This window comes from Clinocottus analis, unplaced genomic scaffold (genome assembly GCF_023055335.1).
Source record: "Clinocottus analis isolate CAN_PGR_092001 unplaced genomic scaffold, fCliAna1.0.p SCAF_14, whole genome shotgun sequence".
In the NCBI taxonomy this organism is placed as follows: Eukaryota; Metazoa; Chordata; class Actinopteri; order Perciformes; family Cottidae; genus Clinocottus; species Clinocottus analis.
The window spans coordinates 8129551-8142386 of NW_027175865.1; the positions used below are offsets into that span (position 1 = coordinate 8129551).

Here is a 12836-nt window from a genome sequence, read left to right on the forward strand (position 1 = left end):
TAAGAGTTCAGTTCAGATATATAAATTATCCACACTTTAGGTTGAATACATACCCTATGAGGTCTGAATACAAGGAATAGAAGCTGTGATATTCTGATGAATTGGAAATGTATGTGAGAACACCAGCGGTTTATCAGAAAATAGCAGTGCAATTACTGCTGGAGAAAAGGTATTTCTCCCTCGAGACCAATAATGAGCAAGTAGCAAGTATGCTGGTAGCATTGTATTCATTACAGCAGTCACCATCAAGTTATGTGTCCCTAAGGAGCTCCCAGATGTCCTCGGGTGACCGCAGCAGTGTGAAGAACACACATTCACGGTATCTTCGACTGTGATTCAAACTCTTTTTATGATTCTTTCCACATGTGAAATATAACTAAACGCGTTACTCATAAATCATGTTAGCATAACAATAGTAAAAATAAAGTAGAAACATTTCTCATGGTAATATGTTCATGTTTAAAATGTATGCTGGGCATAAGACAAAGAAAACACGAGAAAGTTGTATATGATATTTTAGTGATTAGGAGCCTATACCAAACATGAACAGTTAAGAAGTTTGTTAAAAACACTCAAGTCCATTTTCTAAATATACTGTAGCATCAAATCTTAAATCCCATGAGCCTTGAGAGGCTTTATAATCTGTAGGCCACAACATACAACACCCTCAGATCCCAGGTTTTTGCCAAACACCATGACCATAGTCTTAGTCTATTTAACATTGTATATTTTTTTGTCTCTTTATTGTATTTTAATTTTAATTTTCTTTAATTTCTTTTTAAAAATATTGATCATGTTTATTATATATAACATGCGCACATGTACAATAAGAGCAAGCTATCAGCAAGGGAGCCTTCAGTACCGAGGAACTACATGTCCCACAATGCTTCGCGCCGCGGCAGCGCTCTCTCCAGCACTCCTCCTCCCACCAGCGTCCTGCTGCCTGGCGGAGCTCTCGCAGCGGGGCAGACTGAAATGAACAGCTCCGCGTCTCTCACGTCCAGAGAAATGTGCGCAGCGCCGTTTGTGTACATCTTCAGCCCCGCGTCGCGAACGCTGCACCGGAAGCTTTAGACGGAGGACACACGCGCACGAAACAAGCCCAGACACTTTTCTGCACAACCAGCCGCTGAACGCAGATTTGTTGTTTTCTGCCTGGATAGCCGTCTTTCTCTGGTGAGCCGCTTGTTTTAATATCTCCGCGCCTCCGTGTAAAAGTTGTGATCTCGTTGTTGATTATGTTTCACATCACTGCTGCAACTGGTCTGGGAATATATGACGTGTGTGTACGTGTGTGTGTGTATGTATGTATGTATGTATGTATGTATGTATGTGTGTATGTGTGTGTGTGTGTGTGTGTGTGTGTGTGTGTGTGTGTTTGTGTCTGTGTGTGGAGGGACGCGTCGGTAAACTTCACTGACAGACAGTGCGCTGTAGTTGTGACTGCGGCAGACTCGCTGCTCGCAGTGAATCCAAACGCGAGGACAGCGGAGACTGTCAAGCTGCAGCAGCAGAGACTTGTTGCCTTCAACTACACGCACACACACAAACACACACTCACACACACACTCCGTGTTTCCTGCTCACGTCGGACAGAGCGTGGATGCTGATGCTGCGAGGGCAACTGTCTCTCCTCTGAGTTCTTCATTTGGTCTCGTTTATTAAAACAGGCTTGCAGTGTGTAGTGAAGCCTCCTGTCCATTTTACAATCTCCGATAGGCTGCTGCATTAGGGTTATGTTTGAAGAAGTAATTGTTTACAACGTTACTATTACCACCCATGGTGCTATCTTCACATTTGATATGGATTAAGGTTACATGCCTTTTGTTCTCCCTCTTGTGTGCCTCCTGGTCTACAATGTGTCTGTGTGCATGGCTGTATTGCAGGATCAGAATCTGTATTCAAACAGGAAATCAGTTATGGTTTGGCATGTCTTCTTTGTGTGTTATTTTTGAAGGCTAACCAACATTTGTGGGGAACTATTTAATTTTCACGACAGCGAGATACGCCTGTACTTGTTTTTGAGACGCCTGTCAACTTCCCCAATGTTGACAGATTTACTGGTTGAAGTTATGCGTGCACACAGACACATCGTTCCATAAACTGTATGGCTTGTCGTGGATGTTGCTCAGCCCTCTGGGTAACCTCAGACAGGCCTCGTCCTCACTGACAAGAACATGGCCTCTCCTTTTCCTATAGAGCTTGCGTGAACAAACACACAGATACTGTATATGTGCATATGTGAGGTTTGATGAGGCAGACACACACACACACACACACACACACACACACACACACACACACACACACACACACACACACACACCCCTACATCCTTCTCTATAACTGAAAATCTGAATTTTCGCCTGAATAAATAAACACTCTTTTTCACACTCTGTCAGTTATCCTCGAATCCCCCACTACACACACACACACACACACACACACACACACACACACACACACACACACACACACACACACACACACAGAGCCAAATGCCGCCAATAGAACCCCCCTCCTGCGGCCTGTGTTGATTTGTTCAGTTGTTGCATAGGAGCTGTTTGCAGGCCATTCGCCCAGCAGCCGACTGTCACAGAAGTTGACGTTTGCTTCAGCAAACACAATTTGCACTTTATTTTTAGCTCCCCTTTGCTTTCGCTTCACTTCCTTGTGTTATACGCTAAACATTAATGAACTCGGTATTTCCCCGACATCTCCATAGGAGCATGGTGAGCATATAACCGCTGCTCTGCCGAATCTGGCAGCAGTCCTGTTTATGAATAGTAAATCTGTACCCGAGCCTAAAATGAGTGTTCCCAAAATGCTCGTCCTTCCTTCGTGTTCTACTTGGGCTGGTTTTCATGACATTGTATTGATGGCAGCCGTGTGCAGCGTATAAACACGTCGAAGACACAAAGCTGGATGTCTGCGTATGACTAGATCTCTGCTACTCTCAAAGCAGTTGACCGTGTGGCGGCAAATACGAGAGGACAGCAGCAAGACAAATGCTTTGTGACAGTTTTATCCTCAGCGCGTTCACAGCGTGCTGCAATTGCTGGTATTTGGATGGAGACCGGGCCGGGTATGTGCAGCTGTTGCACCTAAGAGAGGACAAGAGTGAGGAGCAAAAGGGGACTTTACCAAACTGCACCAGTTCAAGTCTAAGGAGAGCACAGCCTTTTGTTCACACAGCCTTTAATTGAAAGGATCACACTGGAGCTGTCCAAACATTTCCCCATCCAGCTTGGAAAGGAGGGCCCAGCCTCCGGCTGCAGATGAATCTGAAAGCGCCGCTGATATGTTTGAATTGTGTTTTATTACAAACTAATAATCAGTTGCTTTTTGGTTGTTACCATCACCTGTTCCACTTGGGATGCATTGATACTGATATTGAGCCAAACGGTGAAATGCCTTTTTAAAGTTTGTATAAAAGTGTATGATTTAGTATTTTAATACCGAAAGCCCGGGTATAGGTATCAGTGTCGTTGTTGCTTACAGAGTTGGATCCACGCATTCCTACCTGATACGAGATCGTCTCAAGCTAATAACCATCTCCTCGTTTCACATTAAACGTACAGATGTAGGAATGGTATCAAACCATTCCCGTCAATTGTTTTTTTCAGTTGCTTTTAAGACACATTTAAGTAAAACTATTTCAATTATTAACATCAGCAGGCCCGTTCAATTCTCGATGTGTAGGATATGAGTCATAGCAACTAGTGGTAACATTACTTAAAATAAAGTCATTTGCATGCCCAGAAGTGTTCCCTACTCAGGAGGGGCTGAACATCTGTCTGTATTTTCTGCCCTCATTAACTGGTCCTAATGTGTCTGGACTGATGGAGACCACAGTGATGCTGCTGAGGGCCCGACGGTCCTGAGGATAATCACACTCTGAATGCTGTGAAAGTAGAGTTTCATCATAGGCTGTCAAGATGTCATTAGACAGACTACACACATTTCACACTCACTTAGGCTTTAACAAGCAGGAACCCCAGCGCCGTCATTGGTAGGCAAACCGGGGCGCGTTCGGCCCTGCACGCCCTGCACGCCCTGCACGCCCTGCACGCCCTGCACGCCCTGCACGCCCTGCACGCCCTGCACACGATGTCCATCTGAGACACACGCGAGGAGAATTAGGCTGAGGGTTGAGTCAGGAGGAAATATCTGTGTGTTGATGTGACAACCAAAGAACGGCTGTTAAATGTCAAGCGGGATTCTGTTATCAAAATGGAAAGCATTGTTACGTGCTGTTGTTAGAAAGCTTTTTTTTTTTCTTTCATTGATCTGGAACAGAGCAAAACAGAAGAGCTGAATGTCATTATTTTCCTTTCAGATCGAGTTCCCTCTGTGCTCGCCAAGATGGGATTTACACAGAATTGAATTTATATGTTTTATGGCGTTCACTGTGGTCTAAACAGCGAACTTGCATAGTTGTTTTTTAACTCGTGGAGAGAGTGGGTTTTCATGTGAGGTTCGGGCTAAGAAAGAGGGAACGCTTCAGGCCGTTCAGCCGCCATCACACTGGGGCCGAGGGATGCCTCTGTGTGCTGATACGTGTTAGCTGCTTATGAACTTTGCAAATAACATTAAATACACGCAGCTTTGTGGATTAAGCTGACATGGTTTAGGTGTCCGATCCCAACCCTGCATGAAAGCCAACATTGTATAATCAAAGCACTTTGGCAACGTAACAAGTCCGTGGTGAATATTTTGGTAAGATTTGAGGTTTTGATCACGAGTGTGTTTCGGCATCTTTTAGCTTGAGCCCTGTCATTTACTGCGACTGCATGGAGGGATGCTCATTCATCCACTATCCTGAATCTGCATGTTTTGCTAGATGAGGTCTGTCATTTGAGAAAGAAGGAGAACGAGCTGATGGTGGAGAAATGATCTTGAACTTCTTCTTCACGCCAAATTAATGGAACTTGTTGAAAATGTCTCGTCTCATCTGCTTGTAAAGATTAGAGAATTTAGTCAGCCAATAAAGTAGTGTGTGTGGGGTGCGGGGGGAAAGTTATCAGATGAATGGTTGGACAGATGAAGAGAATAAAATACAAGATAAAAAGGGGATATTGATCCCCAGTGCATCAGTTGGGTGCTGGTGCTTCGCTCGGCCTCTTCGACCGCCGCAGGATTGATTTCTCATTTGTTCTGTGCAGCGTAAAGGGCACTTGTGATGCGTTTTGAAATCCCATTTGAGGTAGTTATTACAGCACCAAGAGTGTCTCTTCTTCACAAGTACACAATCTTCAAAGGTGCTTTACAGATCTGCTGTGTTTGACGCAGAAATGCAAATTCCCACAGTAAAAGCGGCACATTTTTGAAACAAACACTGTTGTTTTCACACCTTAGTCAGATCAGGAAATGTTCTGAGCAGCTTATTCAAAGCAGAGGAAGTACCGCATGTTCCGCTTAGTTGAAATGTTAAATATTACTCAGGTTTTATTACTGATGGATCAAATCTTTGCACCATGATTCAACCCTTCTTAAGATGAGGTATATCATCCAGTCGGGAAATTTGTAGTCAGGATTAACCACGTTCATCATTTAGGTTAATAAATAAACGTGATCCAATATTAGGAGAGTTTGTCAGATCCATGACATTTATTTCAACCTTGTGTATGTGTGTGTGTGTGTGTGTTTATTTCTAAATGTTTCACTTCTAGTAAGGAGAGGCAGGCAACACCTTTGAAACAAGAAACAGCTGACCGCATACCGCACACCAAACAGAGGAATGCCACATAACACGTGTGTGTGTGTGTCACACATTATTAACTCCAGACTGGTTTGTCTTGACGTACAGTGTTTTAAATCCTGCCTGATCCTGTGAGAGTGTGTTGCTGTGTTTGAGAAAGGTTTCAAGGATTTGTCTGTCTGAATGAATGTCATCTCAGTGTCCGAATGTTCGGACGATGCGCGGCTTGTGAAGAAATGGGTCCAATGTTCACTATGAAGCGAAATAATCGCTCATAAACTCCGTTCATGTTCACTGCAGCAAGTCGTGTAGAAGGAACTACTTGGCTTGAGCAAATTTTCCCGAGGATAAAAGGGTGTTTCAGCTTGTGTTTGACTATTCTGCAGTTTCTCTTGTGTCCTGACTTTCTCTGCGAGAGCACAGAGACAAACCTCACCTCTGTGCTGCTGAGAGGGAGGGAGGGAGGGAGGGAGAGTGTGGCGTGTTCGAGGCAAGTAAACACTGCGGATGCGATTAACTGAGATTGCCTCAGGGAAGCTCTAATGGGAAATCAGAGTCCCTCTTCTCAGGATTGTGGGTAACGCAAGTTGTTATGTATTCACCCACTGATGTAAGAGGAGAGAGGACCGAGTTTGAGGAATTTGAAATGACTTGCGTTCTGGTGCACTTTTTTTTTGTCTTCTGATGGAGGAAGAGATTAAAGCTCTTCGGAGTTTGTTCAGTTGTCATGAAGATGGATCTTGACATAAAAAGCCAGCCAGACTCTCTGAGTTGGGATTGTTGTCCATCAAGTTACTATTTCCATGGTCAATTCATTCTTTAGTGACCAGATATTGGGGAATATTTTCACTTCTTGGCATTCATGCTGAGAGTTGATTGATGCCACACTTATGTCTGTACGCTAAATACAAAGCTTCAGCCAAGAGGCAGTTAGCTTAGCTTAGCATAGCATAAAGAAAGTAAACAGGGAGGAGAATGAAGCCTGTCGTCTGTCCAAAGGTAGCTAAGTCTTACCAGCGTGAAGAAATCCTGTCTTCAGGCTGGAGCTCCGTTTTGAGTCTCAGCAAAGAAAGCAAACGGGCGTATTGACTTGCGTTCTGGTGTGGGCAAACGTGGGCAAACGTTAAAAACATTTAACGTTTGCCCACACATCTCTATTCTTGTGTTGGCGTGCCTATTCATCTCTAGCGTGAGCTGTGATTGTTGCTTTTTGCTCTTCGAGTCAAATGAAGGGATGCCAAGTGCTGGGAGGGGACAAGTAGCCACATCCTCTGTGGGACGTGTGGGTTTTATTTGTGATAAACACCACAAATGACACTTGAAACACCTTTCAGTGGCTGAAAATGTGGCACGCGCGTGTCACGTATGAACAAGCTGTAAACTTGCGGCGGCCAAGTGATCACCAGCGCGTTGCGCGTGTGGAGGGGTGAGGTGAGGCAAGGCGATGAACAGTACACGTGGGTGAGTGAACCGAGTGTGCACAGGCAGTCCCTTCTCCTCGGTGTAAAGTGCTGCTGATGCAGCAGACCTACACACACACACACACACACACATAGTCACACACACTGCAGGGACGCTATAATGTCACCCGAGGGGAGGATCCTCATCTCACACTCTGCTGGCGAAAGCACTGCAGGGAGGACGCACACACGCGCACGCACACACACACACTGACACGGGCACACACACACACACACACACACACATGCACACACACACACACACAGAAAGGCCTGTGTTCTTTTACCGAGCCTCTTTTTTTCTGGGGTATTCTGCGCAGCCTTTTTGTGTTTTGTCTTTTTGAGAAAAATATCAACCTGTGTGTGTTTTTTCTTCGGTCCACCTCTGTGTTGAACTCACCTGTGTGGCCCTCTGCATCCACAAGCAAGCCTTTGTCCTTGTCTTTATCTATGTCTGCGCTTTTTTTCCCGTTGCCCTGCAAAAACAACTTTGTGAAAGTGGCGAGCAAGAAATCATTTTTGCAACATACACTTTTGTTTTTTGCAATGTGAGAAATGTGCACTACAATAAGGCAGTGTTCTGTCACTGTTAAAAAGGTCATCATGTGTTTATGGGGTCAGATGTTAGACATCATGTGTTTGGGGAGAAATGGAATATCTGTTCATGGGCAATTTATAACTGGAGCTGAATGAGGGTCATTGGGGACGCGATGACAAGACAAAGAGTCGATTGTTGGTTGGTTTTCTGACGTCTGTCTGTTTGTGTGTGTGTGTGTGTATGTGTGTGCAGTTAGCATTTGTCGAACATGCATCCCGGGAAGTGTGTGTGTGTTGTGTGTTTATGTAAATGCCGTGCCAGATTAAAATGGCCGTAAAGGCCAGCCACTGGGTCCATGCACGTATCAGGTGATGTGCTCTGTCTCTTTGCAGATGAAGGCTGAGACGGCCATCCATTGGCTTCCATCCATTACCAACAACCTCGTGCTGACATACTGTCATCTTCCATCTCTCTCTTTCTGTCTGTCAGTTTGGGAACATTCTCCTTTTACTTTCTTTGTGTCTTCGGCCCTACTCTGTGGTTTATCCCATATTGTCTCCTTATTTTCCTCCGCCCTCCGCCCCGCTCTTCATCTTTCCTTACATTGCTATCCTCGTCCCCTCTAACCGCCTGTCACCATGTTTGACTTATTCACATCTCCCTTCTATTTGTCCCCTTTCCATTCCACGCTCTTTATTCATCACTCATCTCTCCTCTACGCCTTCCCCTTACACTCTCTTGCCCGCTTCTCTCTTTCTTACTTTCTACTTTCTTTGTCCTACATCCTTGCCACTGGCATTGATCTAGAGCAGAGTACACACACTCACACACACACACACACACACACACACACACACACACACACACACACACACACACAAAGACAGTCTGTCCTGCTTACAATTAAAGTGTACCTCCCTCTTCCCTTTTCCCAAGCAGGCTCATAATAGGAAATGCCCCCGTTATCTTTACGGGCACTGGCGTATTAATATAAGCTGTTAGACAAACAAGGTGTGGGTACGTGCTCTGCTATGTGTTCACTCTGATAAAATGCAATAGCACGAGGCAGAAAGAACACGGCCGGCCTTTTCAAGATGCTTTCCCCAAGGTCTTTGCACTCATCATTGTAGTAATGGAGGTGAGAGAAGGCAAGGAACAGACAGGTGAGAAAAGAGAGAAATGTGGGGAATGAGGTGAAATATCTCCAGGGGCCCACGTTGGTTTTTGGCTTGGTCTTCTTATGGATGATGAGCCTTGAGAGAAGTAAGGATGTCTAAAATATCTTGTCTTTGTTGTTTGATTATGGAGGACACCTCCCGGCTGAATGAAACAGGTGAGGGATATTTTTGAGGCCACTAATGACGAAGTCGTTGTGTTGAACTCTCCGTCAAAGAGGAACCAGCAAATCTGTCAACGATTCTAAAACAATGAAAGATAAAGTAACTTCCTATTTCTCCGTCTTTTCAGTTCTTTGCAGAACTCGTTTCGAACACACTTTAACGTTAGCGATAGAGGAATTGATCAGTTTAGATTCCTGCGCGCCGGCTTGAAGCCCTTATGGCTGGCACAGAGGAAACGAGCTCTGGTTTTATCCATTTTACTCTATACAGAGTAGCCTTTAGCCTGATTGCAAATTACTGTTTACTTCAGGGACAGTATTTGTTAATGGACTTTGGGGCTTGATGTGTGAGTGGATCAGACTACGCGAGACAGATACACAAACACACACACGCTTGTTTGTGTGACTCTGAATGTGCAACATGAGAATATGTAGCCATTTGGGTTGTTGACACATATTGTGTGTTTCCCGAAATGACCGGTGACTGATATCTACAAGTCATCCAGGGTGTTTGCTCTCCGTCTCTTTCGGTTTTCTCCCGCTCCATCCTCCTCCTCCTCCTCCTCCCTTCCTCCATCTCTGTCACTGCTGAGATCTTTGAATAGGCCGGTTGTTTGCCTCTGCTGGCTGCTGGTATATATCCCTCACTCTCCAGGAGCAGACAATGGCAACGTGGACACGTAAAGGGCGGAAAGCGAAGAGGGAGACATACAGAGGATTAGACAGAGAGAATTGGGAATGAGTGAGTAAATAGAATTGGGGAAAAGATGTTGGAGCCAAGAGGAAGAACAAAGAGTTGATTGTTTAGGGACGTTAGGGGCCGTTCAGTTCCTGGACAGTTGGTCCCTGATGTTTTTTTTTAGATTCCCTCATGAACAGTTAGTTTCCCTCCATGCTGACCACCAACAAAATGGGACAATGTACTCTTTTATTTGTTGAAAAAACTATTTAAATGATCATTTTAGTTTATTTGTACAGATAGAGGAGCTGTGTATCAAACCTCCGTCTTTTTTTTGTATCAACTAAAATGTGTTTCAAAATGCGGCCTTGAAGAAGGACTCTGATTTGTACAAAGAGTTCATGTAACTAATTTCTTTATTAATGACGACACTGTGAAAAAAATCCCCTTCATCACCCATAGTTGTTCATTTTGTATTTTGTTTTGGCAGTACTGCAGTTATAAATGTTGAGAGTCATTTATACTGAATAAGTTATTCATTTTTATTCATAATGCGATTTTTTGTTCTGCAGCCTTTTTACATAAAGTAAACGGTTATGTGATCCAGTCACACGCGAGGATTGCTGCTCCTCTTTGTTTTCTACATAACCTGAACATGTCTGGGTTCTGGACTAAACAGTCTTCAGTGGCGCTGCTTGAACCCCGACTTCTGTGTTTGCACTCAACTTTGTCAAATGATTATGTTTGACTTGTGTCATCTTTCTTCACGCAGCTCAGCGAGGTTGACGACAGCACACACATCATGGCCCAGGGATTTGGCACTTTTGAAAAATGCCTACAAAGCTTGCGAAAGCAGCACCTTTTCTTCAGAAAGCGAGACGAGTTTTGACGAGAGGAAGAAAAAGAGACAGGGGAAGATGAAAGCGGTTTACCTTTTCAGAGAGAGAGGGAGAAACCTTTTTACAGAGCTAGATGTGAGCTTCACAGGCGAAGAGACCCACCACAGTAGGGTGCTCTGCTGAGCTGCAGTGAACGGCGACATGAAAAGGGTTTGAACCGGAGCCAGAGCCCTGAGCTTTCTGCGAACACTGAGGGACCGAGGAGAGGAACTGATGGGAAGGGAGAGTGGAGTGGAAGAAAAAAGAGGATTAGAAGTGAGGGAGGGGGTGAAGATGAAAAGAGGAGCAAGGAGACACAAAGTGGAAAATAGGAGACGAAAGGACAGGGGAGAAAAAAAGTGGAACCCTGTGTAGCAAAGTGAAGAAAAGTGCTTTCCAGTATGTTCTTTCGACTGTTGAGGGTGAAGCATGCGATAAATGACTAATTTGTAACAGAGTGCGTTAACTCTCCGGGACACTTTTTTTTTTTTTTATAATCAACTGCAAACATTCTTTGTACAAAAGAGGAGACGTGAAGCCAAAATCCAGACATGAAGCCATCCTCGGAGAATGTGAGGGGGATCGCGGATAAACAAGATCAAAGGCTGTACTTTAGGTGGAGGTTCATCCAGGAATGAACCCAGCGGAGTAAGGATGGAGGACAGGGAAAGACACAAGAGAACAGGGAATTGAGCCAATGACGACTCTCAGACGGACGGGGAAGTGGCAGGAAATCCAAGTTGTAATCAAACATACTTGATGCGGATTTGCCGGACATGGCAGACATAACATTCAAAGCACTCAGATCCAAAACAATGAAATCTAACGGCCTCCCTTCAGCGAGATGTCTTAAAAGCAATTAGATGAATTGCCAACAAAATTGGTACTAACGTTCATGTCCCCCTGAGGATGAATTGTAATAATATCCTTTGCTCCGATGACAATTTCATCTAGTGCATCATCACATCAAAATATTTAATTGTCCAATACTTTGTTTTTATGAACACTTGCAAAACCAATTCCCACCAGCTGTTCTGTGTTAAGTCCTAATTAGAAGACATCTCTTATCCGCTATCGCTGCAACCAACTCTTTGTTTGTGTAATAGATTAACCTGCAGCTCATTTTCTTGATCTATACGTTTGGCTATAAAATGTCAAGTTGGTGAACAAAGAAAAATGAAAAGTACCAAAACCCAAAGATATTTAGTTAGATACTGCTATATATATTATATATATGGAGAAGTGGGAACCATTTTTAAATAAATGTCGAGAGAATTGTTCTGTCTAAAGTTGTCAGTGACAATAAAAGATGGTCCGATGACGCCTGTTTCTATCTCACAATGAAGAGGAACATATTCAGTCTCCCTTTGTAGTGTTTGATAAAAACAGACTACAGGGCTGAAGCCGGAGTCGCAGGCTGGGGGAACGCCACAGCAGCTCCCTCGGTATCTTATTTGTTAGTTCTCTCTTTTCCCATCCTCGCACAAGCAACATACACACACACACACACACACACACACACACACACACACACACACACACACACACACACACACACACACACACATATACACACACATATATACACTGACTCCTGGCAATAAACACACACCCGGTCGTAAAGCGGTAAATTAAAAAGCCTGACTCAGAGCAACAAATGAGGCTGGGGGATTTGCTTCTTTTCAACCACGTTATGAAGGTTATTTTTAGGCTCATCTCGGCCACACAATGCCTCCTAAAAAAACAAAGCGTGTGGGGTTTGGCTGTTGAATACAGATCTCTGGCTCTGTTAGTTTTCAGCTCTCATTGATTTTGTCTACCAGGAAATGTTGCTTTTTTTGTGTGCAATTTGCACAATGTAAAGGGGGGTTTCTCATGACACACAGACTGAGAACTAAGATGATTCAAAATAAATCAAATGTACGAACCCCCGTCCTTTAGCACACATTGTGTTGGCGCTCAGCCTTCGCGGTAACTAATCATTCAGACGGCGTGGCTGGGCCCGCTCATTAAGCATGCTGTACGCTGAAAGAAACACTGCTAATGACTCTGCATTGTTACACACACACACACACACACACAATACTCACACACACACACACACACACACACACACACACACAATACTCACAGATTGGCTAACTTAAGCAACACAAACTCTGCCGACACCGACACACAGACCACCAGAGATTGAAAAGTTCTGCAGAATGTGTGATTCTTGAACACAAGAGTGTGTGTATG

General features: G+C 44.2%; 1 protein-coding gene across 1 annotated transcript in view; it reads left to right on the forward strand.

Annotated features, from left to right (window-relative positions):
• The first annotated feature begins 972 nt into the window (after nucleotides 1–972).
• pag1 (phosphoprotein membrane anchor with glycosphingolipid microdomains 1) overlaps nucleotides 973–12836 on the forward strand; it is a 43333-nt gene continuing 31469 nt past the window's right edge. The window contains exon 1 of the mRNA XM_068576072.1: nucleotides 973–1176. The gene's annotated coding sequence lies outside the window, so the exon portion shown is untranslated. The remainder of the gene's footprint in view (nucleotides 1177–12836) is intronic.